The sequence below is a fragment of the Enhydra lutris genome, unplaced genomic scaffold (genome assembly GCF_002288905.1).
Source record: "Enhydra lutris kenyoni isolate GAN:26980312 unplaced genomic scaffold, ASM228890v2 scaffoldscaffold32, whole genome shotgun sequence".
Classification (NCBI taxonomy): domain Eukaryota; kingdom Metazoa; phylum Chordata; class Mammalia; order Carnivora; family Mustelidae; genus Enhydra; species Enhydra lutris.
The window spans coordinates 8,264,742-8,280,769 of NW_019154116.1; the positions used below are offsets into that span (position 1 = coordinate 8,264,742).

The window sequence follows — 16,028 nt, forward strand, 5'->3', positions numbered from 1 at the left end:
TCCTCCCGGATCGCCCGCCCTCCTCCCGCAGCCCCCAGCTCGGCGGCGCCCGGAGGAGAGCGTGGTCTCTGACCTCGCCGCCCGCGTGGTCACTGCCCCGAGCCACGGCCGGTGGGTCCCGGAGCAGGGTCTGGGGGCGCGGCGGTGGAGGCGCAGACCCCCACCCGGTAGGGCAGCGAGGATGGCGGGCGGTGGAGGGAGGCACGAGGGATCCATTAGTCATGTCAGGACTCAGCAGGAAAAATTTTAAAAGGAAAGAAAAAGTTGGCTTTCGAAGACTCGAGAATGCCTGGCTCGCAGAGCAACTCACCAGACACTCGGGGCGGGGGGACACACCGTAGAGGGACCCCAGCGGCCGAGCGCCCGTCCCGTCTGTCTGGGTGGACAGCGGCAGCTGCTCCCCGGAGTGTCACGGTCTCCGGGTCCCGTGGGATCCGCCGCCCCAGCCCCGCACGAGCGGGGAGTGCAGGTGCCTTTCGCTCCGGAACCCGTGGCTGACAGGACGTAGGTGGTTGAACTCGGGAACTCGGGGACCCTGTGCCTTTCGTTTATCTCCGGAGCGGGGTGGTGTGTCTCGGCCTGTGCTTTGGGCCGGGCTTAGTCATGTTGGAGCCTGCCGGGATCGCTTTCTGCTTCCACACTTTGGCGGCTCAACTTGACACAGCATTTGACAGCAGGGAAGGGACTTGTGCTTGGTGTCGTGTGTCCCCGGGGCTGGCCCGGAGGCCTGGTGGTGGTAGGGCCCCCCCCTCCGCCCAGCCTCTTCTTGCCTCTGCCCTCACCGCGGCGGGGGGGGGGGGGGGGCGGCTGCTGGGGCTGTTTCTGCGCTCTGCTTTGGCTTTTGCTAAGGTGAGTTTTCACATGCAGGTGTTGATAGAAAACTTCTCTGGCCCGAAGCAGGTAGAAGGGCCCGCTTTTAAGGAAACCCGGCAAAGATCAGGAAGAACAGGGTGAGGGGGTGGGTAGATTCCGTGTCCTGGGCAGCCTGGGGTCTCCAGGAGGCTGGGATGGGCAGAGGGGGAGCAGTTTGGAGGCTCCGCTGGGCCCTGCTTTAATGATGTTTCCTTTAGGGGAAAAAAAAGTTTGGGGATTGCTGCATTCTAGCCAGCTGAGAATGATATGAACAGACGGTGGCTAGGGGGTTTCTGGGCTACTTTTGAAAGCCACTCCCTCAGTATAGGGTCTGGGGAGGGCAGTGGAACTGGACAGAAGAACAGGTTCCAGCCTCTCTGCCTTGGTTTCCTAGTTGAACCTCCCAGGGTCCTGAGCATGAAACCCACTAATGCACGTGACACTGATAGAGCCCTTGTTAACCATCCCCCCTGTTTTCTTGCCAGCCTCCTCCGGGCTCTGAAGAACACGTCCTCCAGGACTTTTCCCTTCTGCCAGGCAAAGCTCCTTTTCTCTCTGCCTTTCCCCCTTGATTGCATAGTCTCTTTGTTACTCCGTGTAGGGCCTCGTCCTCTCTGCTCCCCACCAAATTATGATGGAGAAATGGTACATGGCTGGCAAAGGGAAGACTCCTGGGCTCTTGTATCTTCCGACCAGAAGGAGCAAGTCCTGTGTTCTGTGCTTTGGTGGGGGCGGGGCGGAGGCCAGAGCTTCTCTTCTTCCAGTGGTTCCTAGATTCTGTTGGCCAAACAGCCTCCATCTTCCTATAAAAACTACAAATAAAATGTTGTAAAGGGCCAATGCGCGACCAGTGGCAAATGGGGCAAAGTGTCATTGCAGACTTATTTCTTGCAGACCTATTGGGTGCTAGGCAATGGTCAGGTAGTGTAGGAGACTGGAGAGAAATCCAACAGTCCTTGCTTTTGAGAGTCGACCTTTTGTTTGAGGCGAGAACTCAGTAATAGTGCTCCAGGAAGACTGCCTGGTGCCTAGAACCCGAGGCAGGGCCCCAGAAGGCAGTCGGGAGAGATGCAGAGCAAGTGTCTTTAAATGCAAGGAGCTCTGACAATCCTGGGAGCCTAGCGAGGAAAGACTTGGGGACTGTGGAAGGAGGACGTTCTGGTCAGCCAACCGAGACAACTGGGTGGTGGCAGACTGTGGTACAGAGAGGAGGGTATGTGGGAGCCACAGCTGGAGAGCTCTACCCGGGTCTGGTGGCAAGAGGCCGGCCCAGAGGAGCTGGCTAAGAAACAGGAGATTGGGAAGTGAACTGGTTTCCTCATGACAGTTCAACCTGGGGGCGGAAGTGTCCTCACTCACTGCCTTCAGGTCCTGTCTCAGGGGTATCTTCGCAGGGTGGGCTTTTGTCTTACCCCAGTCTAGCCTGCAGCACCGCCAGTGGGTGAACACGTTCCACGGGTTCAGGGATTGAGAGTGGTCGAGAGTGGTCGTTTGAGAGAGTAACTGATATTTGACCAAGATATAGAGAAGATAATGCCGGGAAAGTGATCCAAGTAGAGAGATCGGCAAGTGCAAAGGCCCTGAGGCATAAGCCCTTTGGGCCTGATTTATAAGCTTCTCACAATTAGGGATAGTCACAACTTTATAGAAAGCCTTAGCGAGAAGTCTGGTGGAGCAGAGGGTACTTGCTTCATCAACAGAAAGTGCAGCTCACAGGTCCTGCCCACAGCAAGCTTCCTACGAGAAAAATGTCTCTAAAGGCTTTGTAAGGATTTCTGGGTACATTTGTTGAACTAATCGTCTCTGGTCAGTTGAGAAGACAGTTCTGCCTGAGCTGACAGATGTCTCATCCGGTTTGAGTAACTAAGGCTCAGATGTGTCTTGTTTAAGAAAATGTGTTCTTTCCTGGCTCCTGAGATGGGTGGGATCTTGGATGTGGCTCAGCATCCAATTTTCTTCTAAAATATTTATTGCTCTAAAAGGATTGCATGATTTAATATGCAACATGTAAATATTTGTCAGACAGTTCTCTCCAGTAACATTCAAAGTGTGCTCTGGCTTTCATTTAGATTTACGGTCGTTTTGTTCCTTCTGACTTGGGGACGGTGAAAGCTGCCATGATTCTTTTTCTTAATTCTTCTCTTCCTGTTATTATCTCCCGAGATTCCCCTCGATGGCCCTGACAGCTTTGGAGACAGGACTGAAACCAAAAGGACGCATTTGTGCTACTTCCACTGTTGTAGAAAGGCAGTTCGAATGTCAGACAGCTCTTGAACCAAACTAGGTCCAATTACGCTAAATTTAAAATATTGCCCTCTTTTCTTGATGTTGTTCTTCTTGTGCATGGTTAAGTTCCAGGGGCCCCGCCCCCCCCAGGTGCTCTCTAGGCTCAGCCCAAGCCCACGCCACACACCCAGCTTGGGGGTGTCTCTCTTTACTTGTGGGGGGTGGTGCTTTATGTTTTATAGATTTGTAGCAGTGACCGTGACCTTTATCCTGACACACACAAGAAAAAAAAATTGGTGTTTGGTGTTTGTTTTTGTTTTTTCAAATGCCCCAGGAGGGCTGATAAACTTTGGAATCCCCTTTCCCTAAAATGAGAATCGACACCCAGCCAGCCCGTTGCCTTCCCCAGGCCTCAGGCTTCGTGCACTGTGTGTACTTAAAATGGGGCTAGAAGTGGTGATCAGAAGTGAATTCTGGTCTCTGTAGATCTGAGGGCGATCAAGCCTGGGGAGCTTCTGGTCAGGGAGCTTGACTCCGCTCCTTGGGGATGTATGTTAGTGTGTTATTTCTTTTTTTTTTTTTTTTTAAAGATTTTATTTATTTATTTGACAGAGAGAGATCACAAGCAGGCAGAGAGGCAGGCAGAGGGAGAGAGAGGAGGAAGCAGGCTCCCCGCCGAGCAGAGAGCCCGATGCGGGGCTCGATCCCAGGACTCCGAGATCATGACCTGAGCCGAAGGCAGCGGCTTAACCCACTGAGCCACCCAGGCGCCCCGTTAGTGTGTTATTTCTGATGTGTCGGGGAGGGATGAGGAAGTGAGAATGAGCGGATTAGACGGGAGCCCAGGGGGCGGGAGTGGAGAAGGTGGTCAACGGAAGCCCAAGCCGATAGGCCAGGTGCCAGATGTCTGTCTGCTTCTTCCTCCCCATGGACCATGGGTGGGGCGTGGGGGGCGGTGGGCGTAGGGGCATCCCTCTGGGCCCAGCAGCGGTAGAGAGGCCCATGCATTTTTTTTTTAAAGGACTTAATTTTTAAAAAATATTTTACTTATTTATTTGACAGAGATCACAAGTAGGCAGAGAGGCAGGTCGGCAGAGGGAAAGAGGGGGGAAGCAGGCTCCCTGCTGAGCAGAGAGCCCGGTGCGGGGCTCGATCCCAGGACCCTGAGATCATGACCTGAGCCGAAGGCAGAGGCTTAACCCACTGAGCCACCCAGGTGCCCTAAAGGTCTTAATTTTTTAAGGACAGTTTGAGATTCACGGCGAAGTGGAGAGTAATGTACAGAGATTCCTATCTACCTCCTGCCCCAACAGGTGCACAGGCTCCCCCGTGGCCCTCATGTGCAAGCAGAGTTGTGCGTTTGCTGTCGCTGATGAGCCCACATGGACACATTATCCCCCTGTGTCCATGGTTTATACTCGTGTTCACTCTTGGTCTTGGACATCGTGTGGGTTTGGACAGGTGTTAGTGACGTGTGTCCACCATGATAATACCGCTGAGGGTATCCCATGTGTTTCAGATAGAGTGTGGCAGGTCTCTTTGGCCACAGCTGTGCCAGATACCAAGTAACTGAAATCTCCAGGGTGTGGACGGCAGTAAGGGTGGCCCAGCAGCGCTGATCCTGGCTGGGCGGTCACTCAGCTGGAGTCGGCTGCTGGTGGCAGGACCGGGAAGGTCTTGTCTAGGGGTGACTCTGCCCCGGTGGCTTCTCTTCCTCCAGCAGGCTGGCCTGGGCTTGTTCTCCAGGGAAGGGTACGGGTTTCAAGAGATTCGTGGTCACTTCTGCTGACCAAAGTCACAAGGCCAAGCCCTACTATGCCCTCTTAAGGGGGAGTTTGCTTTTGTTCGTAAAAGGATATTATTCACCAAAAATGCTGAGCACTTACTTGTTTCTTTTCTTTTTTTTTTTTTTAAAGATTTTGTTTATTTATTTGACAGACAGAGATCACAAGCAGGCAGAGAGGCAGGCAGAGAGAGAGGGGGAAGCAGGCTTCCTGCTGAGCAGAGAGCCCGATGCGGGGCTCGATCCCAGGACCCTGGGATCATGACCTGAGCCGAAGGCAGAGGCTTTAACCCACTGAGCCACCCAGGCGCCCCTTACTTGTTTATTTTCAATTTAGTTTTATGAAGGAATGTTTCAGGTGGGTGCCCGAGTCGAGGGTACCGAAAGCCTTCGCGTCTCCACTGTTCAGCGTCCGGGAACCACCCGTTCCCGAAGATCTGTTTTCATTTTCTCCGGAACGGGTGTTTTTTAATGCCGCTTTTTGTGTTTTTGCGGATGAAGATTTCAGAAATTTAGGAAGACCATAGCCATAGGATTTTAAAGATTTATTTATTTTAGAGAGAGAAAGAGAGAGAGACAGAGCATGGAGGGGAGGGACAGAGGGAGAGAGAACACCCTTAAGCAGATGACCCCCTTGAACGGGGAGCCTGACCTGACCTGAGAAGTGGAAACAGAGACCAAGAGTCGGATGCCCAACCGACTGAGCCACCCAGGTGCTCCCATTGTCAGGGATTTTATTTTATTTTTAAGATTTTATTTATTTATTTGACAGAGATCACAAGAAGGCAGAGGCAGGCAGAGAGAGAGGAGGAAGCAGGCTCCCCACCTAGCAGAGAGCCGCATGCAGGGCTCAATCCCAGGACCCTGGGACCATGACCTGAGCCAAAGGCAGAGGTTTAACCCACTGAGCCACCGAGGCACCCCTTACTTTTTTTTTTTTTTTTTTTTTAAGATTTTATTTTGTCAGGGGATTTTGGAGGTTATTTGTCTCCCACGTTTTTGTAGTAGAACAAAGTGAGGCTCAGAGGAGAGGGGATCTAGGGCGTCGGGAGAGCTGGGCTCCGCAGGGACCCCGGGGCAGCCCCTGCTGCTCCTTTGAACCCTGCTGGGCTTCTCCAGTGGGCTTCTGAGCTTTCTACCCTCGCCGCCTCCCGTCTGTGCACGAGAAATGGGGGAGTGGTTGGGTGATTTTGAGCATCTGATTTCTTTTCTATCCTGTGCTTGTAAAGGAGAACTGAGGGAGAAGTCTTATAGAAATCATGGAATATCTATGTCTATGAACTCTTGGAATATCATTTATTCATCTGACATTTATATCAATTTAATAGGCAAAGTATTCAAAGCGATTCTGCGTGGCAGCTTGGGCTACATGTGGCTGTGACCTAGGGAACGCTCCTCTACGTGCTATTTAACTAATAGTAAATCACTAAAATCCAGGCCGTTAGGTCAATAACTTTTTAAGGCTTATAGGATAATGCAGATTTTCTCTTCTTCCAATGTCCATTATGGTAACGTCTGTTTTTCTAGGGAAGTGTCCTATTTTTTTCCGAGTTTTAAAGGTCACAAGTCTGAAGTTTCTGTAGAGTTCTCTTTTTAATGTTTGTTGTCAACTGTCTTATATCCTGTTTTTCTTTATTTTTGAGTTTGTGCTGTTTCTCTTTGGTGACAAATGCGGAAAATACCTATCCAGTCAGTCCTATCGGAGAGTCGACTTTTTCTGTGGATCCGCTTCTTTACTCTGTCATCAATTTCTGCTTTTTTGAAAAATTATTTCTTACCTTGGGTTTATTCTACCTATAATTTTTCTCTTGAAGTATCAGTTTTGCCTTTCCCCCAGGTTTGGTACACAGTGTTTTCTCGTTGTTCTGTTCTAATTTACCTTAGGATTTCTTTTCTCCTTTTTTTTTGGATCTAGAAATTATTTAGAATTACATGTAACATTTTAAAAATGTATATTTTGGGCTTTATTATATAAATTTTTAAAACCTGATTCATAGCCTACGGTCTCTCTGATACTTCTTTGAACTTTCTTGAGATTGGCCTTCTAGCCCTTTATTGGGCCAGTAATTCTAAATTACAACCATGTGATATTCTGTGATTTCTCCAAGTGAGTCAAACAGTTCCCATACGTAAGATAAAATGTAATTCCTTTTAATTAAAAGAAATAAGAAGTTTGTAGTTAAGTTCTTAAAATACGTGATCAAAGAAAATATGTTTGATTCAAGATGATTGGGAAGTACTTTTTTTAGACAGCTTACTGGCATGCTGGTGTAGGTATGGTGTGTGTATGTGTGTGTGCATGCGCGCACGTGTGTGTGTTCTCAGGGGGTCAGATTTTAAGATGAAGTAGGATGTTAAGAGTCCTTGATGTCATTCAGTGTGTGTGTACATAAAAGAGACTGTTTTCAAGCAATGTTCTTACATTTGAAAGAACGTTGAAGGTGAATTTTACTTATTTCTACCAAGTCAGAGAGAGGAAATGAAGGTAGATGTGAAATCCCCAGTGACAGTCAGCTTGGCGGCCAGATTGGATTGGAGCCGCGGGATTGAGAGCAATTTCAAAGTAAGAAAAACAGATGTATGCTTCCCAAGGCGTATTTATGTCAGCTCTGAATAAGTTCAGTCCAAAGTAGGCAAAGTGATGGGATATGGAGTCAAGCATTTCTCTCCAGGTTCTGCTTCTGGGATTTAACTAACTCTTGGACTAGATACCACACCTGCCGAGCGAGGGCCATTCCAGCTGAGAGAGGCAGGGGCAGGAGGTGGGGAGGAGGCAGGAGCCGTGTTTTGGGGGGCCGCCTAGGACAGGCCGATAAGTGAATTTATCGTAGTCCATTTTCTGAGACAAAGGAAGGTGCGTGAAGTTGATTTATACATAAGGAAGTGGGGGGAATTAGGCCGAGTGAAAAAAGTCCATCTCAAAAGATTCGATGCTGGGTGAGTCCATCGGTGTAACGTTCTTGGACTAAGGCAGTTGTAGCGACGAAGAACAGCTTATAGGTTGCTGGGGTTAGGATTTCGGGGAGAGGAGGAGTGGGTGCCCCTATAACAGGGTAGCAGGAGGGGGCCTGTGGTGATGGCCAGCCCTGCGTCCGGACTGCGGTGGTCAACACGACACGTCTACACGACAGAGGAACACTCGGCCCACCTACCACCCAGCAGCTCTGGATGGCAGCAGTGCCATTCGTGGTGGAGCTCTTGCCCTGTAATCATGTAAGATGTTGACACTGGGGCGGGAAGCCAGAATGGAGAGCTTCCTGTAGGTCTGTGGCTATTCCAAAATCACAAGTGTGAAATGAAGGAAGGCAACTCTTAGAAGTGATTAAGATGGAAATATTTTATGTTTGTTTTACCACTATAAAAAATTGGAATAATTAGGGGCGCCTGGGTGGCTCAGTGGGTTAAAGCCTCTGCCTTCGGCTCGGGTCATGATCCCAGGGTCCTGGGATCGAGCCCCACATCGGGCTCTCTGCTCCGCGGGGAGCCTGCTTCTCCCTCTCTCTCTGCCTGCCTCTCTGCCTACTTGTGATCTCTGTCAAATAAATAAATAAAATCTTAAAAAACATTGGAAAATTAAATGAAGGTATGCGTTACCTTTTACCTGTAGCCTTACCACCATGAATAGATCGACTCTTAGAAACAAGAGCAGGATCAGACCTGGCTAATAGGTTGGAAATGGCCCCTGCTGGGAATATGACATGCTTGAACCACTGCCACCGAGCACTGTCATCACCTGAGAGCTTTTCCCAGGTACGGGATCCCAGGCCCTACCCCAGACCTACCAGACCGCAGTCTGCACTTTTCACAGTTCTGAGGTGATTGGCACATACGCTTGTGAAGAGCTCTGGGACTTTTCTTAGAAAACAAGTTTGGTGGCCCCAGATGGCAGGCTTAGGCTGGTTGCGTGATCCTGGACAAGTCACATAATCCTTTGCTCCTGCATGTCCTCTACATCCCCATCTGTAAAATGCCCAGAGGCTCTGGGCAGAGTACATCAGTAACTTCTGTATTCAGCGTGCCACACCGTAGGCACTCTGTAAGCGGAACTGTTGTTTCCGTGATGAATTAATCTCAAGATAGTTTCGAGTCCTGCTGTTTGAATATTAAGCAAGGGATAAGGTGGAAGCAAGAGAATGGTGTGTCTACTTAGTGATGACTTTTTTTTTTTTTTAAAGATTTTATTTATTTATTTGACAGACAGAGATCACAAGTAGGCAGAGAGGCAGGCAGAGAGAGAGAGAGGTGGGGAAGCAGGTTCCCCGTTGAGCAGAGAGCCTGATGCAGGGCTGGATCCCAGGACCCTGGGATCATGACCTGAGCTGAAGGCAGAGGCTTAACCCACTGAGCCACCCAGGCTCCCCTACTTGGTGAGTACTCTTGTGACCACAAGAATTTGTTGAATGTTTATATTCAACGAAAGTGGCATTTGCTGTCATGGGTGCAGATGGTAGGGGTGGATGCCACCACATCCCAGTGCATCCTGGGGGCACTTTGAGCTGCGTGGTGGAGCCCAAGTCTCCATCTCCGGGGGGGGTGGAGTCGGAGCTCTGAGGCCAGGCGGAGCATGGGAAGGACCTCAACTCAGGAGCAACGAGGAGGGAGAGCAGTTCGAGGAAGGGAAAGATAGTGCAGACACCAGGCATCAGGACAAGCCTTTTTCTTTCTTCAGTGTTTTCCTTGAGTCCAAGTTCATGCAGAGAGTGCTGGAGTCAAAGCCCTGGCCTGTCCGGGATGTCCCCCAGACTAACGCTGCCATGATGTTCTGTCAACAAGCCACGGTCGGGTTGTGGCTTCCCGGAGTTTCCTTTCCTTTCTACTTGTCCTTGACCTTGTGGAGCCCGATGTGCCCAAGGGCCTGGCCCTGCCCCCTCCTGTCGGGAGGGTCAGTCTGTACGGCTTCCAGACGCTGGGCATGGAGCCTACTTAAAAAACAAAAAATAATAAATGGAAGCAGAAGGGACTGCAGTCATGTGCTAAAGACAGCGGCCGTGACTCAGCTCCTAGGTCGGATTGTCCGCGGAGGGAGTTAGGCCGTTTCTCTTTGTTCTTAGATCATGGGTGGGTTTCTAGGAAATGAAAGGCAGTTACTGCCGCTCCAGGCTACCCTGGACGCCCCCGGGGAGACGTGGAAGCCAGGTTAGAGCCGTGGAGTCTTGCCATCGCTGGGGGATGCGTCTCCCCACGGACTGTCATGCTTCACTGGCCCAGGTCTTTGGGGGGCCTGTCTCATCTGCTGCGGAAAGGGACATCGGAGGCACCGAGGAGTAGGGGAAGGAGCAGCTCGGGTGTGTCTTGTCACGTCCTCCTTTGTCGAAGGGTGGGCTGGCACAGGCCACGTCCGAGGTCACCAGGCTCATCCTCCATGCGGCGTGATGGGTGGAGAGGCCACTCTCCGCAGACACCTAATGGCCCTAGAGGGTTATCAGCTCGCTCTGTTCTGCCCAGGTTTTCCCACGGTGGCACTGAAAATCCTGCATCCTGGGAAACCCCTGGGCTCCTGGCAGACTGAAATGGTCGCTCACCCCACCTGGGAAGAATGCACTCGTGGGTCGGGGCCACTTACCAGGTGTCACATAAGAGGAGCCGAGAGGTCTGCTGGACCACAGATTTCCTCCTTTGGCAGTATCCGGAATTCTTCCTTTGAAGGAAAGCTGTGGTTTTAATTTATATTTTGGGGGAGGTGGGAATTGCCACTGGGAAGGCAGCATGTGCCTAAATTTAGTCACCTAGACTTGTTTTGTTTTAAATAAGCTCTGTGCCCAGCGTGGGGCTTGAACCCGTGACCCCAGAGCGAGTTGCATGCTCCACTGACTGAGCCAGCCAGGTGCCCCTAGACTGGGTATTTTTAAAATTTTTTATTCTTTTTTAAGTCATACCAGAGATCTGTCACCCAGATGGGACACATGGCAGGTGTGTCTTCTTGAGGGTACTTTTGGGAGGCAGGGGAGCCCCTGGGCCTCCGGGAGGTCCTGGAGAGGAGGGTTGAATCTCCATTGCCTTGTGTGAAAAGGAATAAATACATTTCTCTAAAAAATTCAGTTACTTAAAATGCGCCGTGAACTCCTTGGCAAATTTGAAATTTTCTTTTGGTTTTAGAATGAGGTACAAGTGTATTGAGTTATTAAAAAAAAAAAAAAAGCAAACCCGTATCTTCTTTGTTCAAAGCAATGTCTTACAGTGATTCTGCTAATAATTTTATCAGTTCCCAAATACTTAAGATGCTGCTAATGTATTTTGAAAGGTTCCCTGATGTTACTTCAGTGCAGGGCCCTTGAACCTAACTGAAAAATTCATGTCAACCACTTGTTTGCGTCTCACAGTTTCCATCTACCTATTTGCAAATGGCTTGATTTGGACACAAGAGTTTTAGCAAATGCATAGAGACTGTTTCCTTATCAGTAACGTGCGTACTTTAGAAAAAAGTCTTCAGAAAAATGGAAAAAGCTCATTTTTCAAAGAAATGGCTATTCCCGAATGTTTGCTGTTAAAACATGTTGGACTCCTATTTGAGCTCCTGTGGCCGAACACCGTGGACAGTGTGACCTCCACACACCAGCATCTACTGCTCGCGGTGCTGGAGGCTGGAAGTCCAAGATGAGGCGCTGGTGAGATGGGCGCCCGGTGAGGTCCTGCTTCCTGGCTCTGCTGGCTCAGGGTGGGCAGTCTTCTCACTTGTTCTCACGTGGGAGAAGGGGCAGGCGCTCTCTGGCATCTCTTTTATGGGGACACTCATCAAGGGGCTCCACCCTCCTGATCTGATCACACCCCGAAGATTTCCTAGTACATGAAATCCTGAAGAACTTTAAAAAATGCATTTAAAATATTTTTCCCCCTTGCAGGAGAGCTCGGTTATTTGTGTAATATGTGACTACAGCCGCACCTGCCTGGCTTCCACTCCAAAAAAGCCTGGGATGTTCTCCTGGAGAATGGATGGGTTCACATCTAGATGATCTCCATCTCTGAAAGGATAGAATTCTGTAATTCGGTGATTTAAAAAAAAATGTTTACACGAGTAAAAATTAAATAATGATGTTGTCCCAGAATGTCCAGGAATAGAAAAAAAATTTTTTAAAAAGAAAGCTAATTGAAGCCTTGAAAGTTGTAAGTGATGGGAAATCCCCCAAATGCGGACTAAAAGGAAGTCATCTGAAGGGGAGAGTGAAGAAAAGAGAACGTTCTAGCAACAGCTCCATCGATACGTAGCTCACGCACCATGCAGTTCTCCCCCTTAGAGCCGACGGTCAGTGGTTTTGGGGACGTTCACAGATGTATGCAGACGTCACCTGGGAGAGAAACCTTGTACCCTCTGAGCTGTGACCGTCTGTCCAACCCACCCTTCCAGCCCTAGGCAACCACTCATCTCCTTTAACCACTTACAGTATTTGTAACAGGATGTTTATGAAAGAAGAACTAGATCCTTGTCACTTTGTGACTGCATCTCTTGACCTTTTGCCCAATAAAGGAGTACAACATTCATTTCACCACAGGAAGTGCCCCCCGTGCAAGATGTGCAAGATGGGGTGACAGGTGCAGGCTCTCCCTTTAAGTGTCTTACCATAAATTTCCTATGACTTACAGTGTATGGTAGGAGTTCAAGTTTTCACACAAGTGTGCCAAGCCCTGCACATGACCCATTTCACATGGAGCATCAAGTGCAACTGACCCCTTGGTCATTCGTCCTTGGTCTTGCTGACCTGTCACTGAGGTCCGCAAAGCGTGGCTGCAGCCCAGCAGCGTCAGTGCCATCTGGGGACTCACTCCAGACTGCCTGAATCCAAAATTCTGGGGGGGTTGCCCTGTGTTCCACCACCCTCCAAGGGACCCCGACGCTCATTCCTGAGAACCACTGTGGGTGGCGTGGACCTCTTCTGGTCAGTTTCGGTTCATCCTGGGTGGGTCCCTCTCCTGCCCCAGCATGTCTTCGCGCTCTACTTTGGAGAGAAGAGGGAGTTGGCTTTTGTCAAGCTTGTCCGGCCGCATCCCCCTTTCTTGCTCCTGTTTCAGGGATAGCTGTGAGGCTGGCTGGGCTGGTTTTGCCCTTGACTGGTCTGGGGACAGGGGGGCAGGGGAAGTGGCTCAGTAAAGGCCAAGGACACTCTGACGCACAGCCTCCGCCTCTCCCCTCTGGGCACGGAGCCCCCCACACCCCTGGGCATGGAGCCCCTCCCCGAGTGGATTTGGACCCTCCCCCCAGCTCCCTTCTGCTCTTACCCATTGCTGCCGGTGTGGCCTCTCCCATCTTGCCCTCTCTGCTGGTCTTTCTCTCCTTGTTACATCATATTTGGAACCCTCCTCATAAGCAAGGGGATAAAATCCCAAAGCAAACAAGTCCCAGACTCACCTGCCAGTGGGTTGGGTCTGACAGTCTCCTGGAGCCCTCTGTTTCCCAAGGCCGGAGGCATGTGGGGCGGACAGTTTTGTAGCCGGCTCCCAGGGCCCTGCCAAGGCTGTGGGGGCTGTTCTGCCCGCCCCCGTGCCCCCCCCAACTCCCACCTTTGGCTTTGCAGCTCTCCCTCTGGCTCTGTTTTCCGTTGTTGTGAAAACATCCATTCCGAGGGGCCGGTCCCATCCCCTGGAGCTCTTATTTCTTTACCCCCAGCCACCCACAGAAACTGCCCCGCCCTCCCCAGCATTTTGGGCTCTGTTGTCCGAGTTGGGAAATGGCCTCGCTCTTGGGAAATGACCTCTCTCCGGGGAGGAAGGTGGAGGATGGCAGGCCTGTGCCAGGTGCAGGGGGACGCACAGCTCTGCTGGGTTTCAGAGCCCCCGATATTAGCCATCTGCCACGTGAGTCTGACAGTGGCCTGACCTTGGGACCCCCCCCAGATGCCTTGAGCCCCCAAGAAGTGCTCTGCAGCGGGGGTCATCTACACTGAGGCCACCTCCTTGGACCCCCATGGGTTTCTTTTAAAGATTTTATTTATTTATTTGACAGAGAGAGGTCACAAGCAGGCAGAGAGGCAGGCAGAGAGAGAGGGGGAAGCAGGCTCCCTGCTGAGCAGAGAGCCCGATGCGGGACTCGATCCCAGGACCCCGAGATCATGACCTGAGCCGAAGGCAGAGGCTTTAACCCACTGAGACACCCAGGCTCCCCGACCCCATGGGTTTCTTGTCCAGTGCTCACTTCCTGGTCTCACCTGGACTTAACTGATTTTCATTTTGTTTTGGCCCATTTCTTGAGCTTCTTTCCATGGGTTTGTCTCTCTACTCCCTGGGGTGGTGATTTTTATGCATTAACTGGATGAGGCTATAGCACCAAGTTATTAATCACACACCAGTCTCTGTGAACCGTGAAGGTACTTCGTGGATGTGGTTACCAGCTGCAGTGACTCAACGTTAAGGAGATGACCACCGTGAATGTGGGTGGGCTGAGTTCAATCAGTTGAAGGCCTTCAAAACGAGAACTTGACCATTTTCCTAGAGCAGGAGGAATTCTGCTTCAAGACAAGCATCAGCTCCTGCCTGAGTTTCCAGCTTCCCAGCTCCCATGCTTGTATGACGGGCTCCTTAAAATACATCTCTGTGTGTCTGTATCCCCTGCTGGTTCTCTCTGGAGAGCCCTGATTCACACATCGCCTTAGGAATATTGCCGCCTGGTAGAGCCCCCTCCAGGCTTGTTCTGCTGATGCCAGCTCTCAGCCCCGGACAGCTCTCCCAAGAGTCACACTTGCATTGAGATCATCTGCAGGATGTTCCTGTGCCAACCCTCGCCCAGCATCTCCTTGACATGTTTGAAACACAGTGCGTCACTGCCCTCCAGCTTTTGGCATTGTTGCTGCTTCCTCAGGGGCTGCTTTTGTGGGTGGGCACCCTGTGCAGTACCCAGGGCCTCGTGCTTCCAAAGGCCCCCTGTTTGGTGTCAGGCTTTGCTGTGGCTGTCTGGAAAGTCTTAATGATTTGGACCCACGGCCCAGGATTTTCATTTTGCACGCAGGCTGCGATTTCCGGAGCCGGCTCTGGATGTCGCCATGGGGCTAGGTGCCCCTGGTTGTAACCCTGGAGTCAGCCTCCCCCATCTCCTGCATCTAGTCACTTTCTAAATAGTGGACAGTCCCGTGCTGGTCTCCCACTTTCCTTTGGGGTCACACTGCTGTATTCCGGGGCTTTGCGACATCCCCCAGAAACAGATGCTGGACTTCCTCTCTGGTCCCCCCACATCCCCCACTGCTCCCTAGCCCTGCGGCATCTTGCCACTTTCTACTATGTTTGCCACCGCGTCCCAATTTGTGTCCATCCATGTGGCTTTTAGTATAGGAGCAGCATTTCCAAAGCTCTCCCTTCAAGTTCTCCTACTAGGAGGCTCCAAATGCCTGATTTTCTCCTGTTTCCTGTTGTGTCAGTAAGGTGACTGACAGGGGTGACTTGCTGTCCCCCCAGCCCTGGCAGATCCTTATTGTCCCTGGATGCCCTGCCTTCTCCTCCCTCTACCGCAGGGTGGTCTCAGGTAGCCCCTTTGCTGGGATCTTCCTTCCGTGCCTCCTCCCGGGGTGGCTTCTCTCTGGGTTCTCAGCACGGTTTTGCAGCTCGTTTGTAGAATGGTTTTCTCTCTCAGCTCGCTGGGCTCCGTGAGGGGAGTGTCAGTGTCCGTGTCGTTCAGTGTACGTCCTCTTCAGCCCAGCAGAGGTTGGCGCCCATAGTAGGTGGTTTGCATCTGCCTCTTGAATAAGACTGGGGAACCGTGTCTAGCTGTCCGTTCTATACCTTGATTCTGAAATGCATACAACTACAGTTTCAGGTCATACGCTCCAGTTTTTAATCTGCTTGGAGGCGATTTTTGTGGATGGTTTAAGGTAAGGATCCGATGTCATTTTTTCGCGTGTGGATATCCAGCTTCCCCGGTATCATTTAACGAAGAGACTGTCTTTTCCCCTTCGTGAGTGTTGTTGGTGCCCTTGTTGAAAATCAGTCGACTCACCATGCTTGAATTTTTTTCTGGGCTCTGTTCTCTCTCTGTTGATCTGGGCGTCTGTTTTTGTGCTGAAACATACTGTTTGCATTACTGTTGCTTTGTAATATCATTTGAAATCAGGGGGTGTGATGCCTTCAGCGTTGTCTTCTTTCTCAGGGCTGCTTCTGGGGTCTTTGTGGTTCTATACAAAATTGAGAATTTTTTTTTCTGTTTCTGTTAAAAATGCTGTTGGAATAGGGATTGCGCTGAATCTGGATA

General features: G+C 50.8%; 1 protein-coding gene across 1 annotated transcript in view; it reads left to right on the forward strand.

Annotated features, from left to right (window-relative positions):
- Window positions 1-16,028, forward strand: part of LOC111153469 (ankyrin repeat domain 33B) — a 70,964-nt gene that overhangs the window by 1,026 nt on the left and 53,910 nt on the right. The window lies entirely within an intron of this gene.